The sequence below is a fragment of the Choloepus didactylus genome, chromosome 4, assembly GCF_015220235.1.
Source record: "Choloepus didactylus isolate mChoDid1 chromosome 4, mChoDid1.pri, whole genome shotgun sequence".
In the NCBI taxonomy this organism is placed as follows: Eukaryota; Metazoa; Chordata; class Mammalia; order Pilosa; family Megalonychidae; genus Choloepus; species Choloepus didactylus.
The window spans coordinates 153,821,516-153,842,149 of NC_051310.1; the positions used below are offsets into that span (position 1 = coordinate 153,821,516).

The 20,634-nt window shown below is 43.5% G+C and overlaps 2 pseudogenes; one reads left to right on the forward strand and one right to left on the reverse strand.

The window, feature by feature from the left end:
• The window catches only part of LOC119532233, a 70,023-nt pseudogene that overhangs the window by 48,135 nt on the left and 1,254 nt on the right, over window positions 1-20,634 (forward strand).
• On the reverse strand, window positions 1,798-4,668 carry LOC119530932 (annotated as a pseudogene).

The following is a 20,634-nucleotide window of genomic DNA, read 5'->3' on the forward strand; positions in this document are numbered from 1 at the left end:
CAGGCATGCTGATAACAGATAACCCTGGCCTTGGGAATGAAATGTACAGAGTGCTGGATTGTAACAAGGCAGGATGTTCCCATCGTTTGCGACAGGAATCAAGGACAAACACAAGACGTTCCCATCATTTGTGATGGGAATCAGGGGACGTGACACTTCTCTCATTTGTGAGAGAAACCAGGTACAAGAAGCTGCACATGTTATAGATCTTTTATCCATAGCACTCCTACAACAAAGCATACATATCTCTTCTTTTTTTTTTTTTTTTAATTCGGTTTTATTGAGATATATTCACATACCATACAATCATCATGGTGTACAATCAACTGTTCACAGTACCACCATAGAGTTGTGCATTCATCACCACAATCCGTTTTTGGACATTTTCAGATTTCGCTGATCTCAGCAGTTCCACGTTTTCATGAGTGTTGTATGAAGTATGCCCAAAGTCAGATTGCTCTGTGGTGTCCAGTCCACACAGTTCCTGGCTTTCTACCTACTTTCCTGGAGGAGTAACTAAAACATACAGCTCACCAGTCTGCCATCTTGCCCCGCCTTCACCAATCTTTGATCCATATCTCTTCTTTAACAAAACAGGGAACTGCATCTGTTGGTGGTGGGATGAAATTAAAAATTAAATATACCTGTATTTACGGCAGCATTGGTCCTTTATTAAAAAAAGAATATGAAAATGCAATATTTTTAAGGATAATAAAAAATTGAGGTGATGTTCCTCAACCACAGCGCTTGGAGTTGGAATAAAAACCTGTTAGTGTGCCAGTAGTGAAACCACTTTACATTGGAGAAAATCCAAATGCAAATATGTGTGTAAAGCACATATAACACAGGGCAAAATTGTTCAAAACAATTCAAGTCGGCTTATCTATATTGGATATCCTAATCATGAAATATATTACAAAGACAACCTTATAAAAAACAACAAAAGAAGTTATAACATTTTCTGGTTCATATCTATAGACTATTTCCCTTGAAAGTGGCATCTTAAAAATCTCAAACTCATTCCTCCCTTGGTTTACAATTGTAATGAAAAGAGGTGAACAACTGAATTTTCCATGTGATTAATTGAAAAAGAACCAGAAACTGCAAAATGTTCAAGTTTAAACTATACTGGGTGTGCAATGCACTAAAATTATCCATATAAAAACAAATGGTCAGTAATGTTATAAACCAACATGATATTTCACTGTCAAAAATGCAAAAAATTAATATCTTCTCAAACAGGCATAAGACATGGAAGTGTTATTTTAAAACTGTAAAACATCTTAATGAAAAATGTCTTATGTTGTAATGTTTCATTCCAAACTGATAAATGATTTCAAACTCAAAGATGAACGTTTGCTTGTAAATAATAATGCAACATAATTTCACAAAAATCTTCAATTTTTAAAAAAGGGAATCACATTCCAATTTTCCCTCCCCTAGAAAATGTTTAACAATTACAAAGTAGAAAAAGAGACAGTCGCAGATGTAAAAAACCTTATAATTTAAATATATGAAATAATTAACAATTCAATATATTTCATAAGACAGTTAAAAGAACTTTAAGCATTGCTTTTCATGCTCAAACTAGAGAAATGTTTTAATGACATTAATAAAACTGATAAGACATGCAATGCTTGCAAAATATGAAGAACCCTTATACCAATATCCTTGTTGAAATCATTTACTTCATCTCCCGGGGCCTGTTTGGAACCTATGAGTAAAAACACAAATATAACTCTTCCTAGAGGTTAAATTCTATAGAATGTAATTTCAGTTTTTGTCCATAACATTGAGTCAGGTCTTTTCAGAGTTTTGTTGTTTTGCTCTGTTTTGAAACCCTGGAGACACTAACTGTTTCCAGATGCTGACTAGAGGAAGCATGAAATTTCAAAATAAATTCTTCTTAATGATTTTCTGTCCATAATTTTCTACAAACAGCATACAGGCATGATTCATTTGATTGTCAGCAATAAGCCCATGCTTCATGACATTGAGATTCCATAACTTCATCACTTCTTTCTCTCCTTGATTAACATCAGCAAATTCTTCAAGTTATGTAATGTTGTTTTTCTCTTAGCCATTCCGGATCTTTTTCTCTTCACTATCTACTTCCACATCTTGTAGACGGAGAGGTAAGCAGGTATCACTATGGAAATACAGATGATTGTATGAACGTACACTACTGTATGATTGTTGCTGTTCCACTTCTCCATCTTCAGATTCAAGAACTTCAGACTTGCTTGCTTTTGTTCATTTTGCCCTGCATAGAAGAAAGTGCATGATAGGTGTTCTCTTTAATGGTCTATTGCGACTAAGGGCAAATTCAGGTTGGCGACGAACATCCCGAGGATTTCCTGCATAGGAGCCATCATAACACTCATTGATAGATGTATCTATTCTAGCACCTTTTGGATGATAAACATAATTGAAGATAAATCTGCTATGGCAGAGTTTAAGATGCTTCAGTAAGCTGTAAAGTTTGCGGCAGTTCAGAGTGCACCAAGGACAATGTAGATCATCTCTTGCTTCAGTTTGCTGTCTTGTATTGTTGTTATAAAGGAACTGATAAAATATTATTCATTTTTGCTGGTTTTCATTTGAAGTATCTTTTTCTTTTCTTGTTTGTAGATCTGGAGCCAATGATTTCTTAACAGCAATAGTTTGAGTAGGCTTAACTGAACCAGGTTTGTTTCCTAGATGGAGAGACTCAATTTCTAGTGACAAGAGGCTTGGCTATAGGAGCTGTAGATAGATCTCTGGCGCCCCCTTTCGACAGAAGAGTGAACTGTAAGGTAGGTCCCTGAGAAAATGTTTAAATGGAGGCAGCCACTTCCCATCAAGAATAGTTTTCTATGTTGCTCTTTTCTTGCTTATTGGACACTTTTTTTTCCATTTCCCATATGGCTACTTCATATTCCCCATCTAAAAGCTGTAAGCGACTGTTTTTATCAAATACCGTCATTTGTTCAACAGATGTCTTTTCCCCATCTTCACGGCTTTGTTTTCTTCTCTAGCTGGAAGGTCTTCAACGACATCCATTAAACTCTCTTCTTCCTGGACCAGTCACTCTAAATAGCAGTGAGTAAGACTTCACCACACGGCTGTTACTAGGTTCAGATTCATTACTGGAAACTGGACGAGATGGGAAATTTTCAGGTTTTGTTTCATTGAGGTCAGGATTCAAAGGCACCTACTTTTGTTTTTTTAATTCAGTTTTATTGAGAAATATTCACATACCATACAATCAACTGTTCACAGTACCTACCATCTTATAGCTGTGCATTCATCACCCCCATCTATTTTTGAACATTTTCTTTATGCCAGAAAGAATCGGAATCAGAATTAAAAAAAAAACAAACAAAAAAACCCCACCCAGATCACCCTCCCCCCCATCCCACCCTATTTTTCACTTAGGTTTTGTCGCCATTTTTCTACTCATTCATGAAAACACTGGATAAAGTGAATGCGATGCACAGGGTTTTCACAATCACACTTATTATCACCCATTGTAAGCTACATTGTTACACAATCGTCTTCAAGACTCAAGGCTAGTGGGTTGGAGTTTGGTAGTTGCAGGTATTTACTTCTAGCTATTCCAATATATTAAAACCTAAAAAGTGTTATCTATATAGTGTGTAAGAATGCCCACCAGAATGACCTCTTAACTCCATTTGAAATCTCTTAGCCACTGTATCTTTATTTCATTTCATTTCACATCCCCCTTTTGGTCAAGTTGTTCTCAATCCCACAGTGCCAGGTCCAGATTCATCCCCACCAGTCACATCCTGCGTTGCCAGGGACATTTACACCCCTGGGAGTCAGGTCCCATGTAAGGGGGAGAGGATCATCACCTGCCAAGGTGGCTTAGAGAGCCAGAGGGCAACATCTGAGGAACAAAGAGGTACTCATGGGGAGACTCTTAGGCACAATTATAAGCAGGGTTAGCCTCTCCTTGCAGCAACAAGCTTCATAGAGGCAGCCCCAAGACAGAGGGCTCAGCATATCAAGCTGTCAGTCCCCAATGTTTGTGAGAACATCAGCAAGGATCCAGGTGAGGAAGTCCCACACCTCTGCATCCTCCCCCAGCTCCTCAGGGGGGTCAAAGGCACCTACTTTTTACCTGTGGGAACTTGCCTTATTGGCCAACTTACATCCTTTTTGTACTTGTGGCAAACTTTTACAAGCAGGACTTCCAGGGTAACAGAATTTTGTTCATTTTTTGAGTTTTGTGATGGCTGCTTTTTATGGAAGAAACCAGTAATTGTAAGCTGCAGATGAACTGACAAGGAGCTATGAGATTCTTGCTCTCCTTTCATTTTCTGTACTTTTCATAACATATCAACTTTAAACAGTTTCCTTTTGATGTTTGTTTGGGAGTTTCGATGAGTCACATAAGAGTTCTGTGCAAAAATAATTGGTGCTATGTGATTTCGAGTTGGAAGAAATCTACAGATGTGTGTTGTTTTCACAAAGGCCTGGAAACCGGACGTGCTCCAGTTTCAGCCGCCGCGGCCGCCGCCGCCACAGTCCCCGCCACTGGATTTGCCGCCGGAAGCCGCCCCCTCACCCCCACCCCCACCCTCCCTCCGCCGCGGAACCCCCAGAAACTGCCTCCTCGGGACCCCGCGCTGGGCCCCGCCCACCGCCCTGCTTCTGAGGCGCCATCGCGGTCGCTGCCTCCCCACCCCCCCACCTCCCGCCTGAGATACCAAACCTCGACCCAACAGGCTCCCACGGGCCGAGGGGGGAAGGGGTGAGGGGACAATAGGGGAAGGAAAGGGCGGAGCGGAGTAGGGCAGGAAAAGGATGATTTTGTGTTTTTTTTTTTAATGAATTCAACAAACAAACTTTACTGAATACTGGAGGAATAAGGTTCTAGTCCAGTCACTGGTGAACAAGATATGTTTCTTTGTTGCCAAGAAGTTTAAAATTTAGTAGGGGAGACAGACCTATATTGATAGGGTATGTGATTAGATACAGTGTGATTAGCACTATGGTAGAGGTTTGCAAAAGGTCCTATGGAGGGAAACCCACCCCAGATTAGAGAGGAGAAGGAAGGTATTCAAGTGGTAGCTTCGGATTTTGAAAAACAGGTAAAAGATGTCAGGTTAGGAACTAGGACGAAGGTATTTATTGATTTGAAGGAAGCAGGATATGAGAGTGAGAGCATGGAGTTGTGTTTTTTGTTTGTTTGTTTCTTTTGTTTTGTTTTTAATTTTTTTAAGTTGAGATTGTTCACATACCGTACAATTAACCAAAGATCCAAAGTGCACAACCAATTAATTGCCCACAGTACCATCATGCAGCTGTGCATCCACCACCACAATTAATTTTTTTTGAATGTTTAGAACATTTTCATTACTCCAGAAAAGAAGTAAAGACAAAAAAAGGAAACTCAAATCCTCCCATACCCCTAACCAACCCCTTCCAATATTGACTCATACTATTTGTATAGTACATTTGTTACTGTTGATGAAAGAATGTTAAAATACTAGGAACTATAGTATATAGTTTGCAATAGGTTTTTTTTTCCCCTATATGCCCCTCTATTATTAATTTCTATTTATAGTGTCATGCATTTGTTTTAGTTCATGAAAGAGATTTCTAATATTTGTACAGTTAATCACAGACATTGCCTGCGGGACACTGATTACGTGCTTCAACTTGGCGGGCCTGGGCTGGGGGACCTGATCAGCCCCTGGGGAGGGTGGTGGGCACGGGCGACAGCGCCCTCCGCAGCCCCCCGGGCCTGGGAAAGTGAGGCCGGAGGCAGGCCCCATTTCCTCACCCAAAATACCACTGTTAGGGGAGGCTTGCCGGAGGGAACCGCCTTTTCCCCACCCCCTTATCTTGCCCGGACACTCCCCGTTGCCAGTGCAACTCCCATTACCACCAGTGCGCATACATTGTTGCCAGACACCGTTACCGGAGCAACTCTCGCCCCTTTTCAATCAACCTCCGCGCCCTCTCAGAACCAATCCAAGCCTTTAACCTCTACAGCTACCCCGCCCTCTAAACGCCCGATATAAGCTTGTACTCTCCCCTAATAAACTCTCTCTCTTGGTTTCTTCACCCTAAAAGAATCGTGTCCCGCCTGTTCCTTTCTCGCCGCCCTCCATACTTTGCACGCCTCCGCCGGGGACCTGGCCAAGTCCCCCGCCTCGCCCTCGCCTCCGGGAAAGAGCCCCCGCCGCCGGTACCCTCCAAGCAATCCCGAGAGCCTAGGATTTAGCAACCGGCCCCCCCCCCCCCAGACGAGTCAACTGCGACCACAACTGGCGCCCAACGTGGGGCCCCTGGAATTAAAAGTCCTCTCCACGCAGCGGTCCAGTAAAACCACCCGCTCGCCCGGACGCCTCTCCAGCTCCCCTTCTCCTCGCCTGCAAAGTAAGGGCCGCCTCTCCCTCGCCGCCCCGCGGAGCCGCCTCTCCCTCGCCGCTCCACGTCTGGAGCCGCCTCTCCCACGCCGCTCCGCGCCCGGGCCGCTCTTCCTTTCCCGCATTAACCTGGCTTTTGCCCCCGACTACCTTTCGTCTTCTCTTCCTATGTCCCCCCATTCCTCCTAACACTCTTCCTCCAGTAGCTTTCCCTCTTCCCCTCCATTACTTTGCTGTGGTCCTTTGTGTCTTTGTTTCTTTGTTTCGCGCGGTGTGCCTCTTTGCGACCGCCCCCCCCCAAACTGCTCTCGCTACTAGAGGCTCCTGCCTTCTATTCTCGCCGTCTCCTTCGGCCTCGCGACCACGGTTTACCTCATTTTCTTTACTCAATAATCAACCCCCCTCTTTTTTTTTCTTTTCTCACTCCGCTATGGGTAATCGTCTATCTGCACGCCAAGCACCCCAAGTTCGTGCTCTGGCTGGTCTCCTAGACACACATCACTGTAAGGTGTCTGTCCGGCAGCTGCAAGTATACTGGGACCTCCTGCTGCCCTTTAACCCATGGCTCACCACTTGCCATCTTTGGGACCCTGTTACTTATGATCGCCTTATTGATCGGGTCACCAACGCCATGGAACATGAGAGCAAGCGCTTCCCTCCCGGCTTGCTCCCCACCTTAATAACCGTCCGCTCCTGCCTTCAAGGCTCCCTCCCCCCTGATCGAGGCCCCATTAAATCCAAGGAGGCCCTATCAACCCAGTCAACAGATTCAGACAGCGATACTAATGTAGACCACGATTCGGACACAGAGTCCTTAGTCGAGCAGATTAACAACGCGCTCGAAGTGACTCCCAAAAAACAAAATAACACTGAGCCTCGCCAAGATGGCGAACTTCCTCCTCCTCCTTCTTCTTCCATCGAGGGGAGGAAGTGCTCCGGCGATGACGTCAGCCCTAAGCTGGGCCGGAAACCGCAAGCGCTTTACCCCGCCCTTTCACAGGGCGGAGCTAGTCCACCATCTTATGCCTTAGCCACTCCCACCGCGCCGCCATCTTGCGACGCTTGGGGCCTCCCACTTCCACCTCCCCCTCCGGCGAGCTCCCCCTCGGAGCCGCTACCGGCAGCTGCCGCCGCTCCTCCCACCCTGCCGACTAACAACCCCTGGCTGCCTTCTACACCTCAAGGCAACCCTTGGGGCAACGCTCCCCCTACCCCCACTCCCGCGCCAAGCCCTCTGCAAGCGCGTCCTCCTTTCTCTCGTGCCTTTCGCTGCTTTCCTCTTAACCTTACCCCCACACCACAGAAACCGTATGACTGGTATCCCATTGACTCTGATACTATTAAGCAGCTTCGCAGGGCCGTCAAGGAGGACGGGTTAGGTAGCCCATACGCTTCCCAAATACTGCAGGATCTCGGCATGGACTTTTGCATCCCCCAAGACTGGGCCTCGCTTGCCTGTTCCATTCTTAACCCCGGCCAGTTTGTTGATTGGCGTGCTCACTTCCAGGCGGAAGCAGCTAAGCAAAGTGAGCAAGACGCAGCCACTGGAGTCTATCATCACCCCGAAGCCTATCTAGGCACGGGAGCGTTTCTAGATGCATCTGCTTATATTAATGTCCCTGCCACCTTCTGGACTATCCTCAGAGGCATCACCTTACGCGCGTTTGCCAACTGCTCTGCCCGTCAACCTGACAACTTTACCAAGCTCCTCCAGGAGCCAAACGAACCTTTCGCCACCTTCGTATCCAGGGTCGAAGAAACCTGCGCTAGAAAAGTTAGCAACCCCCAAGCCCAGCTAGCTCTCACCCGAGAACTCATTCTAGAAGGGGCTAACCCCCCCTGTAAACAAGCCATTCTCCCCTTGCGGGAAAAAAGTCTAAATGACTGGGTTCTCGCTTTTGCACCTACAGGTACCTGCTCACATTTAAATCTCAGTGTGCAGCTCCCTACTGATCCCTCCTGGTTACTCGGTCGAACTTGGGGCTTCAGAATCTATAAGAAAGGAGCCGACCGAGGATCACTTATTCTCATAAAAAAAGAGGCTGCAAACCAACCAGGCCAAAATACTGCATTAAAAACACCCTCTGGCATAGGTCCCAACCAAGTCATTAACCCCCTTTTTCCACAGCCTCCCAGCCGCACCTCGAGTACAAGCAGCACACCCGGAAACCGCACCTCAGCTGCAAACGGCGCGTTGCCAACACCACCACCCCAACCTCGTCCGCCCCCCGCCCGTTACTCCTCTCCCCTCCTCAGCCTTATCCAAGCGGCCTTCACCTCAGTGAATTCCTCCAACCCTAATCTTACCTCCTCTTGTTGGCTTTGCCTCTCCACTTCCTCCCCCCTGTATGAGCCAGTTGCCTCCAACCTCTCCTTTTCAGAAAACACAGAGGACAGCCCCTCGGAATGCAATTGGAATACCTCTGCCGTCCCCCTAACCTTTCATTCAGTCTCCTTTACAGGAAAGTGCATCCGCCCTCGCTCAAGTAACTCTCCCAACCTCACAGCTTGCGCCGACTACTCATCTCCCAGCAGCTCTGCAAAATTTCTCATCCCTCATAACTCCTCCCAATGGCTCTGCTCCTCTACAGGACTTACCCCCTGCCTTAACGTGCAAACCCTCAATACAACTAATGAAACTTGCCTCCTAATTGTCCTCATCCCTAGGGTCCTATACCATAGCGAGGAAGACTTCTTCCTCCGCCTGAAAACAACTGCAGCTTCTGCCCCACTGCAAAAGCGAGAGCCCATCACCGTCCTCACGATTGCCTCCCTCCTAGGTCTTGCAGGCGCTGGCACCGGAATCGCTGCATTAGCCAGTCAAGGCTCCGCCCTAACTCACCTCCGGGCGGCTGTTGACGAGGACATTCGTCACCTACAAGACGCTATTTCCCATCTTAAAAATTCTGTCAATTCCCTCTCTGAGGTAGTGCTCCAAAACCGCCGAGGTCTCGACCTTCTCCTCCTCAAAGAAGGAGGCCTTTGCGCCGCCCTAGAAGAAGAGTGCTGTGTATATGCCAATTCCACAGGTCTCGCCGAGGACAGCCTAAAGAAGGTCCGAGAGGGACTGGAACAACGCAAAAGAGACCGTGAAGCCACCAGCTATTGGTCCCACATCTTTACCCCCCTCCTCCCTTACCTCCTCCCTCTCCTCGGCCCCCTACTAATGATTATTCTAGCTCTCACCTTAGGACCCTGCATTATCCGCAGAATTGTCCAGCTTGTAAGGAAACAAACGGATGCTATTTTCCTCGTTCGTGCAAGTCCAGTACCAGCGACTCGCCACCTCTGACGTTCCCTACTCCGAAATGACAACCAACCCTCCGTGACCTCACCGCCACCGGTCAACCCGCCGACCGCGAGGCCCTTCTCGATCGTCTGAACATCGCACCAACCTCAAGCTCCAGCTTCTCTGAACCTCCAACTTTAAACCCCCCACCCTCGTCCATCCCGCAAGCAGCAAGGCCCCTGTCGAGCGCCCGGGCGCCACACCAACGCCGAGCTCCAGCCTCGCTGAGCCACCGTCAACCCCTTTTCCCCTCCCCGGCCTCCCCCTTCCCTCATCCCTTAGCGGGCCTCTCCGGTAAGCTTCTTCCTTTAATTAGAAAAGAAGGGGGAAATGCGGGACACTGATTACGTGCTTCAACTTGGCGGGCCTGGGCTGGGGGACCTGATCAGCCCCTGGGGAGGGTGGTGGGCACGGGCGACAGCGCCCTCCGCAGCCCCCCGGGCCTGGGAAAGTGAGGCCGGAGGCAGGCCCCATTTCCTCACCCAAAATACCACTGTTAGGGGAGGCTTGCCGGAGGGAACCGCCTTTTCCCCACCCCCTTATCTTGCCCGGACACTCCCCGTTGCCAGTGCAACTCCCATTACCACCAGTGCGCATACATTGTTGCCAGACACCGTTACCAGAGCAACTCTCGCCCCTTTTCAATCAACCTCCGCGCCCTCTCAGAACCAATCCAAGCCTTTAACCTCTACAGCTACCCCGCCCTCTAAATGCCCGATATAAGCTTGTACTCTCCCCTAATAAACTCTCTCTCTTGGTTTCTTCACCCTAAAAGAATCGTGTCCCGCCTGTTCCTTTCTCGCCGCCCTCCATACTTTGCACGCCTCCGCCGGGGACCTGGCCAAGTCCCCCGCCTCGCCCTCGCCTCCGGGAAAGAGCCCCCGCCGCCGGTACCCTCCAAGCAATCCTGAGAGCCTAGGATTTAGCAACCGGCCGCCCCCCCCCCCCAGACGAGTCAACTGCGACCGCAATTGCCCACCACAGGAATCACTATTTTATACATTCCCATCTTTTAACCTCCAACTTTCCTTCTGGTGACATATATGACTCTGAGCTTCCCATTTCCATCACATTCACACACCATTCAGCACTGTTAGTTATTCTCGCAACTTGCTACCGTCACCTCCAAACACTTAAGTTCTACCTAGTTGAACATTCTGCTCATAAAAAGTAACCCTTCCCCATTCTTTAGCTTTGTTCTATATCCTGGTAACTTATATTTCATGTCTATGAGTTTACATATTATAATTAGCTCCAATCAGTGAGACTATACAATATTTGTCCTTATGTGTCTGTCTTATATCAGTCACTATAGTGTTCTCAAGATTTCTTCATCATTCCATTTTTTTTTTCCATGCCCCAGTGTTTCTGGTTTATTATTATTTTTTATCTTCATTTTATTGAGATATATTCTCATACCATGCAGTCATACAAAACAAATCGTACATTCGATTGTTCACAGTACCATTACATAGTTATACATTCATCACCTAAATCAATCCCTGACACCTTCATTAGCACACACACAAAAATAACAAGAATAATAATTAAAGTGAAAAAGAGCAATTGCAGTAAAAAAGAACACTGGGTACCTTTGTCTGTTTGTTTGTTTGTTTCCTTCCCCTATTTTTCTACTCATCCATCCATAAACTAGACAAAGTGGAGTGTGGTCCTTATGGCTTTCCCAATCCCATTGTCACCCCTCATAAGCTACATTTTTATACAATTGTCTTCGAGATTCATGGGTTCTGGGTTGTAGTTTGATAGTTTCAGGTATCCACTACCAGCTACCCCAATTCTTTAGAACCTAAAAAGGGTTGTCTAAATTGTGCATAAGAGTGCCCACCAGAGTGACCTCTCAGCTCCTTTTGGAATCTCTCTGCCACTGAAGCTTATTTCATTTCCTTTCGCATCCCCCTTTTGGTCAAGAAGATGTTCTCCGTCACACGATGCAAGGTCTACATTCCTCCCCGGGAGTCATATTCCACATTGCCAGGGAGATTCACTCCCCTGGGTGTCTGATCCCACGTAGGGAGGAGGGCAGTGATTTCACCTTTTAAGTTGGCTTAGTTAGAGAGAGAGGGCCACATCTGAGCAACAAAGAGGCATTCGGGAGGAGGCTCTTAGGCACAATTATAGGGAGGCCTAGCCTCTCCTTTGCAGCAACCATCTTCCCAAGGGTAAAACCTATGGTAGACGGCTCAACCCATCAAACCACCAGTCCCCTATGTCTGTGGTCATGTTAGCAACCATCCAGGTGGGGTAGGCCAATATCCCTGCATTCTCCACAGGCTCCTCAAGGGGGCTCTACATATTTTTTTCCTTTTTTTTTTTTTTTTTTTTACATCAATGTATGAAAAAAAAATTAAAAAAAAAACAAAAAACATACAATAAAAGAACATTTCAAAGAGACCATAACAAGGGAGTAAGAAAAAGACAACTAACCTAAGATAACTGCTTTACTTCCAACATGTTCCTAGTTTACCCCAAGAAAGTTACCTAATATAGCAACATTTCTGTGAACTTGTTTCTACTATATTCATCAGAAATTAACAGACCATAGTCATTCCTGGGCATCCCCAGAACGTTAAATAGCTTATCTGTTCTTCTTGGATTATTGTTCCCCCTTCCTTAATTGCTATCTATTACTAGTTCCCCTACATTCTACATTATAAACCATTTGTTTTACATTTTTCAAAGTTCACATTAGTGATACCATATAATATTTCTCTTTTTGTGCCTGGCTTATTTCGCTCAGCATTATGTCTTCAGGGTTCATCCATGTTGTCATATGTTTCACGAGATCGTTCTTACTGCCGCGTAGTATTCCTTCATGTGTATATACCACATTTTATTTATCCACTCATCTGTTGAAGGACATTTGGTTTCTTTCCATCTCTTGGCAATTGTGAATAATGCTGCTATGAACATTGGCGTGCAGATATCTGTTCGTGTCACTGCTTTCCGATCTTCCGGGTATATACCGAGAAGTGCAATCGCTGGATCAAATGGTAACTCTGTATCTAGTTTTCTAAGGAACTACCAGACTGACTTCCAGAGTGGCTGAACCATTATACAGTCCCACCAGCAATGAATAAGAGTTCCAATTTCTTCACATCCCTTCCAGCATTTGTAGTTTCCTGTTTGTTTAATGGCAGCCATTCTAATTGGTGTTAGATGGTATCTCATTGTGGTCTTAATTTGCATGTCTCTAATAGCTAGTGAAGCTGAACATTTTTTCATGTGTTTCTTGGCCGTTTGTATTTCCTCTTCAGATAACTGTCTTTTCATATCTTTTGCCCATTTTGTAATTGGGCTGTCTGTACTATTGTCATTGAGTTGTAGGATTTCTTTATATATGCAAGATATAAGTCTTTTGTCAGATACATGGTTTCCAAAAATTTTTTCCCATTGAGTTGGCTGCCTCTTTACCTTTTTGAGAAAGTCCTTTGAGGTGCAGAAACTTCTAAGCTTGAGGCGTTCCCATTTATCCATTTTTTCTTTTCTTGCTTGTGCTTTGGGTGTAAAGTCTAGGAAGTGGCCGCTTAATACAAGGTCTTGAAGATGTTTTCCTACATTATCTTCTAGGAGTTTTATGGTACTGTCTTTTACTTTGAGATCTTTTGTCCATTTTGAGTTAATTTTTGTGTAGGGTGTGAGGTAGGGGTCCTCTTTCATTCTTTTGGATATGGATATCCAACTCTCCCAGCCCCATTTGTTGAAAAGACCATTATGACTCAGTTCAGTGACTTTGGGGGCCCTATCAAAGATCAGTTGGCCATAGATCTGAGGGTCTATCTCCGAATTCTCAATTCGATTCCATTGATCTATATGTCTATGTTTGTGCCAGTACCATGCTGTTTTGACAACTGTAGCTTTATAATAAGCTTCAAAGTCAGGGAGTGTAAGTCCTCCCACTTCGTTTTTCTTTTTTAGAGGGTCTTTAGCAATTCAAGGCATCTTCCCTTTCCAAATAAATTTGATAACTAGCTTTTCCAAGTCTGCAAAGTAGGTTGTTGGAATTTTGATTGGGATTGCATTGAATCTGTAGATGAGTTTGGGTAGAATTGACATCTTAATGACATTTAGCCTTCCTATCCATGAACATGGAATATTTTTCCATCTTTTAAGGTCCCCTTCTATTTCTTTTAGTAGAGTTATGTAGTTTTCTTTGTATAGGTCTTTTACATCTTTGGTTAAGTTGATTCCTAGGTACTTGATTTTTTTAGTTGCTGTTGAAAATGGTATCTTTTTCTTGAGTGTCTCTTCAGTTTGTTCATTTCTAGCATATAGAAACATGACTGACTTATGTGCATTAATCTTGTATCCCGCTAGTTTGTTAAATTTGTTTATTAGCTCTAGTAGCTGTATCGTCGATTTCTCAGGGTTTTCCAGATATAAGATCATATCATCTGTAAACAATGACAGTTTTACTTCTTCCTTTCCTATTTGGATGCCTTTTATTTCTTTGTCTTGCCGGATTGCCCTGGCTAGCACCTCCAGCACAATGTTGAATAACAGTGGTGACAGCGGGCATCCTTGTCTTGTTCCTGATCTGAGAGGGAAGGCTTTCTGTCTCTCACCATTGAGTACTATGCTGGCTGTGGGTTTTTCATATATGCTCTTTATCATGTTGAGGAAGTTTCCTTCAATTCCTACCTTTTGAAGTGTTTTTATCAAAAACGGATGATGGATTTTGTCAAATGGTTTTTCAGCATCTATTGAGATGATCAATTGATTTTTCCCTTTCAAATTTTTAATGTGTTGTAATACATTGATTGATTTTCTTATGTTGAACCATCCTTGCATGCCTGGAATGAACCCCACTTGGTCATGGTGTATGATTTTTTTAATGTGTCTTTGGATTTGATTTGCAAGTATTTTGTTGAGGATTTTTGCATCTATATTCATTAGGGAGATTGGCCGGTAGTTTTCCCTTTTTGTAGCATCTTTGCCTGGTTTTGGTATTAGATTGATGTTAGCTTCATAAAATGAGTTAGGTAATGTTCCATTTTCTTCAATGTTTTGAAAGAGTTTGAGTAAGATTGGTGTCAGTTCTTTCTGGAAAGTTTGGTAGAATTCCCCTGTGAAGCCATCTGGCCCTGGGCATTTATTTGTGGGAAGATTTTTGATGACTGATTGGATCTCTTTGCTTGTGATGGGTTGATTGAGGTCTTCTATTTCTTCTGTGGTCAGTCTAGGTTGTTCATATGCTTCCAGGAAATTGTCCATTTCCTCTACATTATCCAGTTTGTTGCCATACAGTTGTTCATAGTATCCTCTTATAATCTTTTTAATTTCTTCAGGATCTGCAGTTATGTCACCTTTTTCATTCATTATTTTGTTTATATGGGTCTTCTCTCTTTTTGATTTTGTCAGTCTAGCTAGGGGCTTGTCAATCTTGTTGATCTTCTCAAAAAACCAACTTTTGGTGATATTTATCCCCTCTATTGTTTTTTTGTTCTCTATGTTATTTATTTCTGCTTTAATCCTTGTTATTTCTTTTCTTCTACTTGGTTTAGGATTAGTTTGCTGTTCATTTTCTAGCTTCTTCAGTTGATCCATTAGTTCTTTGATTTTGGCTCTTTCTTCCTTTTTAATATATGCATTTAGTGCTATAAATTTCCCCCTCAGCACTGCTTTTGCTGCATCCTGTAGGTTTTGGTATGTTGTGTTCTCATTTTTATTCGTCTCCATATATTTAGCAATTTCTCTTCCTATTTCTTCTTTAACCCACTGATTGTTTAGGAGTGTGTTGTTTAACCTCCAGGTATTTGTGAATTTTCTAAGTCTCTGATGGTTATTGACTTCTAATTGTATTCCATTGTGGTCAGAGAATGTGCTTTGAATAATTTCAATCTTTTTAAATTTATTGAGACTTGTTTTATATCCCAGCATATGATCTCTTCTGGAGAAAGTTCTGTGAGCACTAGAAAAGTATGTGTTTCCTGGTGATTTGGGATGTAATGTCCTATATATATCTGTTAAATCTAATTCATTAATCAGATTGTTTAGGTTTTCAATTTCCTTATTGGTCTTCTGTCTGGTTGATCTATCTATAGGAGAGAGTGATGTGTTGAAGTCTCCCACAATTATTGTGGAAACATCAATTGCTTCCTTTAGTTTTGCCAGTGTTTCTCTCGTGTATTTTGTGGCACCTTGATTGGGTGCATAGACATTTATGATTGTTATTTCTTCTTGTTGAATTGCCCCTTTTATTAGTATGTAGTGACCTTCTTTGTCTCTCAGAACATCCCTGCATTTAAAGTCTGTTTTATCTGAGATTAATATTGCTACACCTGCTTTCTTTTGGCTGTACCTTGCATGAAATATTTTTTTCCATCCTTTCACTTTCAGTTTCTTTGTGTCCCTGTGTCTAAGACGAGTCTCTTGTATGCAACATATTGATGGTTCATTTTTTTTGATCCATTCTGTGAATCTATATCTTTTTTTTTTTTTTTTGAATCTATATCTTTTAATTGGGGAGTTTAATCCATTTACATTCAACGTTATAACCGTGAAGGCATTTCTTGAATCAGCCATCTTATCCTTTGGTTTATGTTTGTCATATATATTTTTCCCCTCTCTCTATTAATATCCTTTATTGTACCCATACCGAATCTCTTTAGCACTGAACCTTTCTCCAAGTCTCTCTGTCCTTTCTTTGTTTCTCTGTCTGTAGGGCTCCCTTTATTATCTCCAGTAGGGCAAATTCTCTTGTTAGCAAATTCTCTCAGCATCTGTTTGTCTGTGAAAAATTTAAGCTGTCCCTCAAATTTGAAGGAGAGCTTTGCTGGATAAAGTATTCTTGCTTGGAAATTTTTCTCACTCAGAATTTTAAATGTTTCGTGCCACTGCCTTCTCGCCTCCATGGTGGCTGCTGAGTAGTCACTACTTAGTCTTATGCTGTTTCCTTTGTATGTGGTGAATTGCTTTTCTCTTGCTGCTTTCAGAACTTGCTCCTTCTCTTCTGTGTTTGACAGTGTGATCAGTATATGTCTCGGAGTGGGTTTATTTGGATTTATTCTATTTGGAGTTCGCTGAGCATTTATGATTTGTGTATTTATGTTGTTTAGAAGAGTTGGGAAGTTGTCCCCAACAATTTCTTTGAATACTCTTCCTAGACCTTTACCCTTTTCTTCCCCTTCTGGGACACCAATGAGTCTTATATTCGGACGTTTCATATTATCTATCATATCCCTGAGGTCCATTTCGATTTTTTCATTTTTTTCCCCATTCTTTCTTTTATGCTTTCATTTTCCATTCTGTCATCTTCGAGGTCACTGATTTGTTGTTCAACTTCCTCTAGTCTTGTACTATGAGTGTCCAGAATCTTTTTAATTTGGTCAACAGTTTCTTTAATTTCCATAAGATCATCTATTTTTTTTATTTAGTCTTGCAATGTCTTCTTTATGCTCTTCTATGGTCTTCTTGATTTCCTTTGTCTCCCATACTATGGTCTCATTGTTCATCTTTAGTTCTTTGAGTAGCTGCTCTAGGTGCTGTGTCTCTTCTGATCTTTTGATTTGGGTGCTTGGGCTTGGGTTATCCATATCGTCTGGTTTTTTCATATGCTTTATAATTTTCTGTTGTTTTTGGCCTCGTGGCATTTGCTGAACTTGATAGGGTTCTTTTAGGATTTGTAGACCAATTGAAGTCCTTATCTCTAATTTATCAGATCAACAGCTTCGTGGAGTACACTTTCTCTAACTAACCAGCAGGTGGCGTCCACGAGCCACCTGTTCTCCACAAACCAGTTCTCCCCTGCTTAGCCTTTTTGGTGAGTGGGGGAGAGAGTCTTGTGGGGTCCAATTGGTGTACCAAGCTTGCGTGTGTAGTTGGTGTTGCCTGCCCTGTATATGGGGTGTGTTTCTGGGCAGTCAGGGAGAGGGGGGTGGCTCTAACAATCAAATCTCCCTGGTGATCCTAGAGTTTTAAATCTGCTGCAATAGTCTAATCCTTCAGTTCAGTCCTGCCACAGTTTGTCTCTGCCACTGACCCACAAGTCCTTGGTATTGGCGTATGGCTCCTAAGACTTGCAAGTGGGCCCCTCTTCCAGGCCGTGCACCCCGGGTCCTCTGTTGAGGGATGACTGTGCTATGTCACAGGTGAGTGCCGTCCCCCCAGGGCAGTTCTGGGCTGCTGGGCTGTGTAGGGAGGCTCCCAGTCTGCTCAAATGATGGCTGAATGGGGCTTTGTTAATTCACACTGCTCCACCTTCCCAACTCTGGGACAATCAGCTGAGGTTGCAGGGAAGGCTAATGTCCACACCCAGTTTTGTGGTGTGTGCCTGTTATTTGAAGCACTTCCGTCACACTGGGTTGTCTGGGGCAGCTCTGGGCTATGGGGCTGGCGATGGGCAGGAGTGTTTCCTATCTACCAGGATGATGGCTGTGAGCAGACACCCATCTTTTCTTGGGAAGTTGTGGTGTTTAGTGAATTTTCTCAGCCACTGGATTATTGCCTTTTGTCTCAGAGCTTTCTTAGTTCTGCTCTTGTCTTGACCTGCCCAAATTGCAAGTCTTTGAAGCTTTCTGTATTAGGCTTCTTAGAGTAATTGTTTTAGAAAAAGAAAAAAGGATTAAAAAAAAAAAGATAAAAGGGCCTTCCTCACAGATCTAGTGGGTTATTGAAAGGCTAGGAGACAAAGCAATTAGGGCCATTAAGGAAAGGTCCACAAGGCAGAGAGATCAACTTTTCTTCGGGATTTGCATATGTGCCTGAGGGCCTGAGCTCTGCCCTTCCCCTTTCTATGTTCACCAGAACTCCAAAAATCCTCCGCTTTTATTTTGGAGTTTTTCGTGTTGTTTTTTTCTATGCCTGTCTCCTCTCTGCTGGGCTGGCTGCTCTCAGATTCTCTGGTGTCTGGTCTCAGTCTATCTATGGTTGGAGTTTGGATCAGTAGAATGAGTTTCTGATAAGGGCTGCCACTGCAGTTCTCCCTTCTCCTTCCTGGAGCTGACAGCCCCTCCTCCCATGGGACTGAGCCTGGAAGGGAGGGGTGCGGGTCCCCTGGCCACAAAAACTTACAGATTTCACTGATCTCAGCAGTTCCACGTGTTCATGAGTGTTGTATGAAGTATGCCCAAAGTCAGATTGCTCTGTGGTGTCCAGTCCACGCAGTTCCTGGCTTTCTACCTACTTTCCTGGAGGAGTAACTGAAACATATAGCTCACCAGTCTGCCATCTTGCCCCGCCTCCTCCTCCATTTTTTTTTAAGATGGTTTTGTTCACCCACCATACATTGTGACCCAGGTAAGCAATGATTCCCTGTATACTCACATATTTAAGTATTCACCACCATCACCACTATCTATATAAGGACAGCTCCATTTCTTCTACAAAGAAGGAGGAAGAGTCATAGAAGTTAGAGAGACAAAAGAAAAAAAGAAGGAAAAAGAAAGAAAATGATAAAAAAATAAACATGACAGGTAGGAAGCAACGAAAGGAAAGATAGCATTAAACTAAAGTAGAATAAAGAGTCAGACAAGATCACCAATGCCAAGAGTCCTATAGTCCTCCCTTATGTCCTCCTCTTATATGCATTGCCTTTGTTACCCTAAAGGAAGCATAATACAATGTTTTTGTTAATTATAGGCTCTAGTTTGCATTGATTGTATTTTTCCCCTAAATCACCCTATTTTTAGCACCTTGCAAGGTTGACATTCATTTGTTCCCCCTCATGTAAGAACATATTTGCACATTTTATCACAATTGTTGAGCACCCTAGGTTTCACTGAGTTATACAGTCCCAGTCTTTATCTTTCCTCTTTCCTTCTGGTGTCGCACATGCTCCTAACCTTCCTCTTTCAACCATACTCACAGTCATCTTTGTTCAGTGTACTTACATTGCTGTGCTTCTATCATGTAAAGCTGTGCTCCAGACCTTTCACTCCTGTCTTTTCCTATCTGTCTGTAGCTCACTTTAGTATTTCCTGTAGAGCAGATATGTTGTTTACAAACTCTGTCATTGTCTGTTTGTCTGAGAATATTTTAAAGTCTCCCTCCTATTTGAAGGACAGTTTTGCTGGATATAGGATTCTTTGTTAGTGGTTTTTGTCTTTCAGCATCTTAAATATATCACACCACTTCTTTCTTGCCTCCATGGTTTCTACTGAGAAATCCACACATAGTCTTATCAAGCTTCCTTGGTATGTGGTGGATCACTTTTCTCTTGCTGCTTTCAGGATTCTCTCTTTGTCTTTTATGTTTGATAATGTGATTACTGAGTGCCTTGGCATGGGCCTATTCAGACCTATTCTGTTTGGGGTATGCTGTGCTTCTTGAATCTGTAATTTTATGTCTTTCATAAGAAATGGAAATTTTCATTTATTATTTCCTGTATTATTGCTTCTGCCCTGTTCTAGTTTGCAGATGCTGCAGGAATGCTAAACATCAGAAATGGATTGGCTTTTATAAAAGGGGTTTATTTGGTTACACAGTTACAGTCTTAAGGCTTCTCAGGAGCAAGAGTCTGCTTTCAACAGCCATCTTCAGACTGTCTCTCATCTGCAGCTCCTCTCAGCTTCTGTGCATTCTTCAAAGTGTCCCTCTTGGCTGTAGCAAGCTTGCTCCTTCTGTCCGAGCTTATATAGTGCTCCATTAAACTAATCAAGGCCCATGCTGAATGGGTGGGGCCACACCTCCATGGAAAGTTTCCAGTGAAAGATCTTGCCCACAGCTGAGTGATCACATCTCCATGAAAACATCAATCAGAAGTCTCCAACACAATCAACATCAATACATTTCCTGCCCACACAAGACTGCATCAAAGATAATGGCATTTTGGGGGACATAATACATCCAAACCAGCACATTCCACCCCCTGGACCCCAAAATTACATGATCTTTCCATATACAAAATACAGTCATCCCATCACAATATCACAAAAACTTAAATCATTTCAGTAACAATAGTGAAGTACAAGATCCCATTAAATCAGTTACAGGCATGGTTTGTCATAA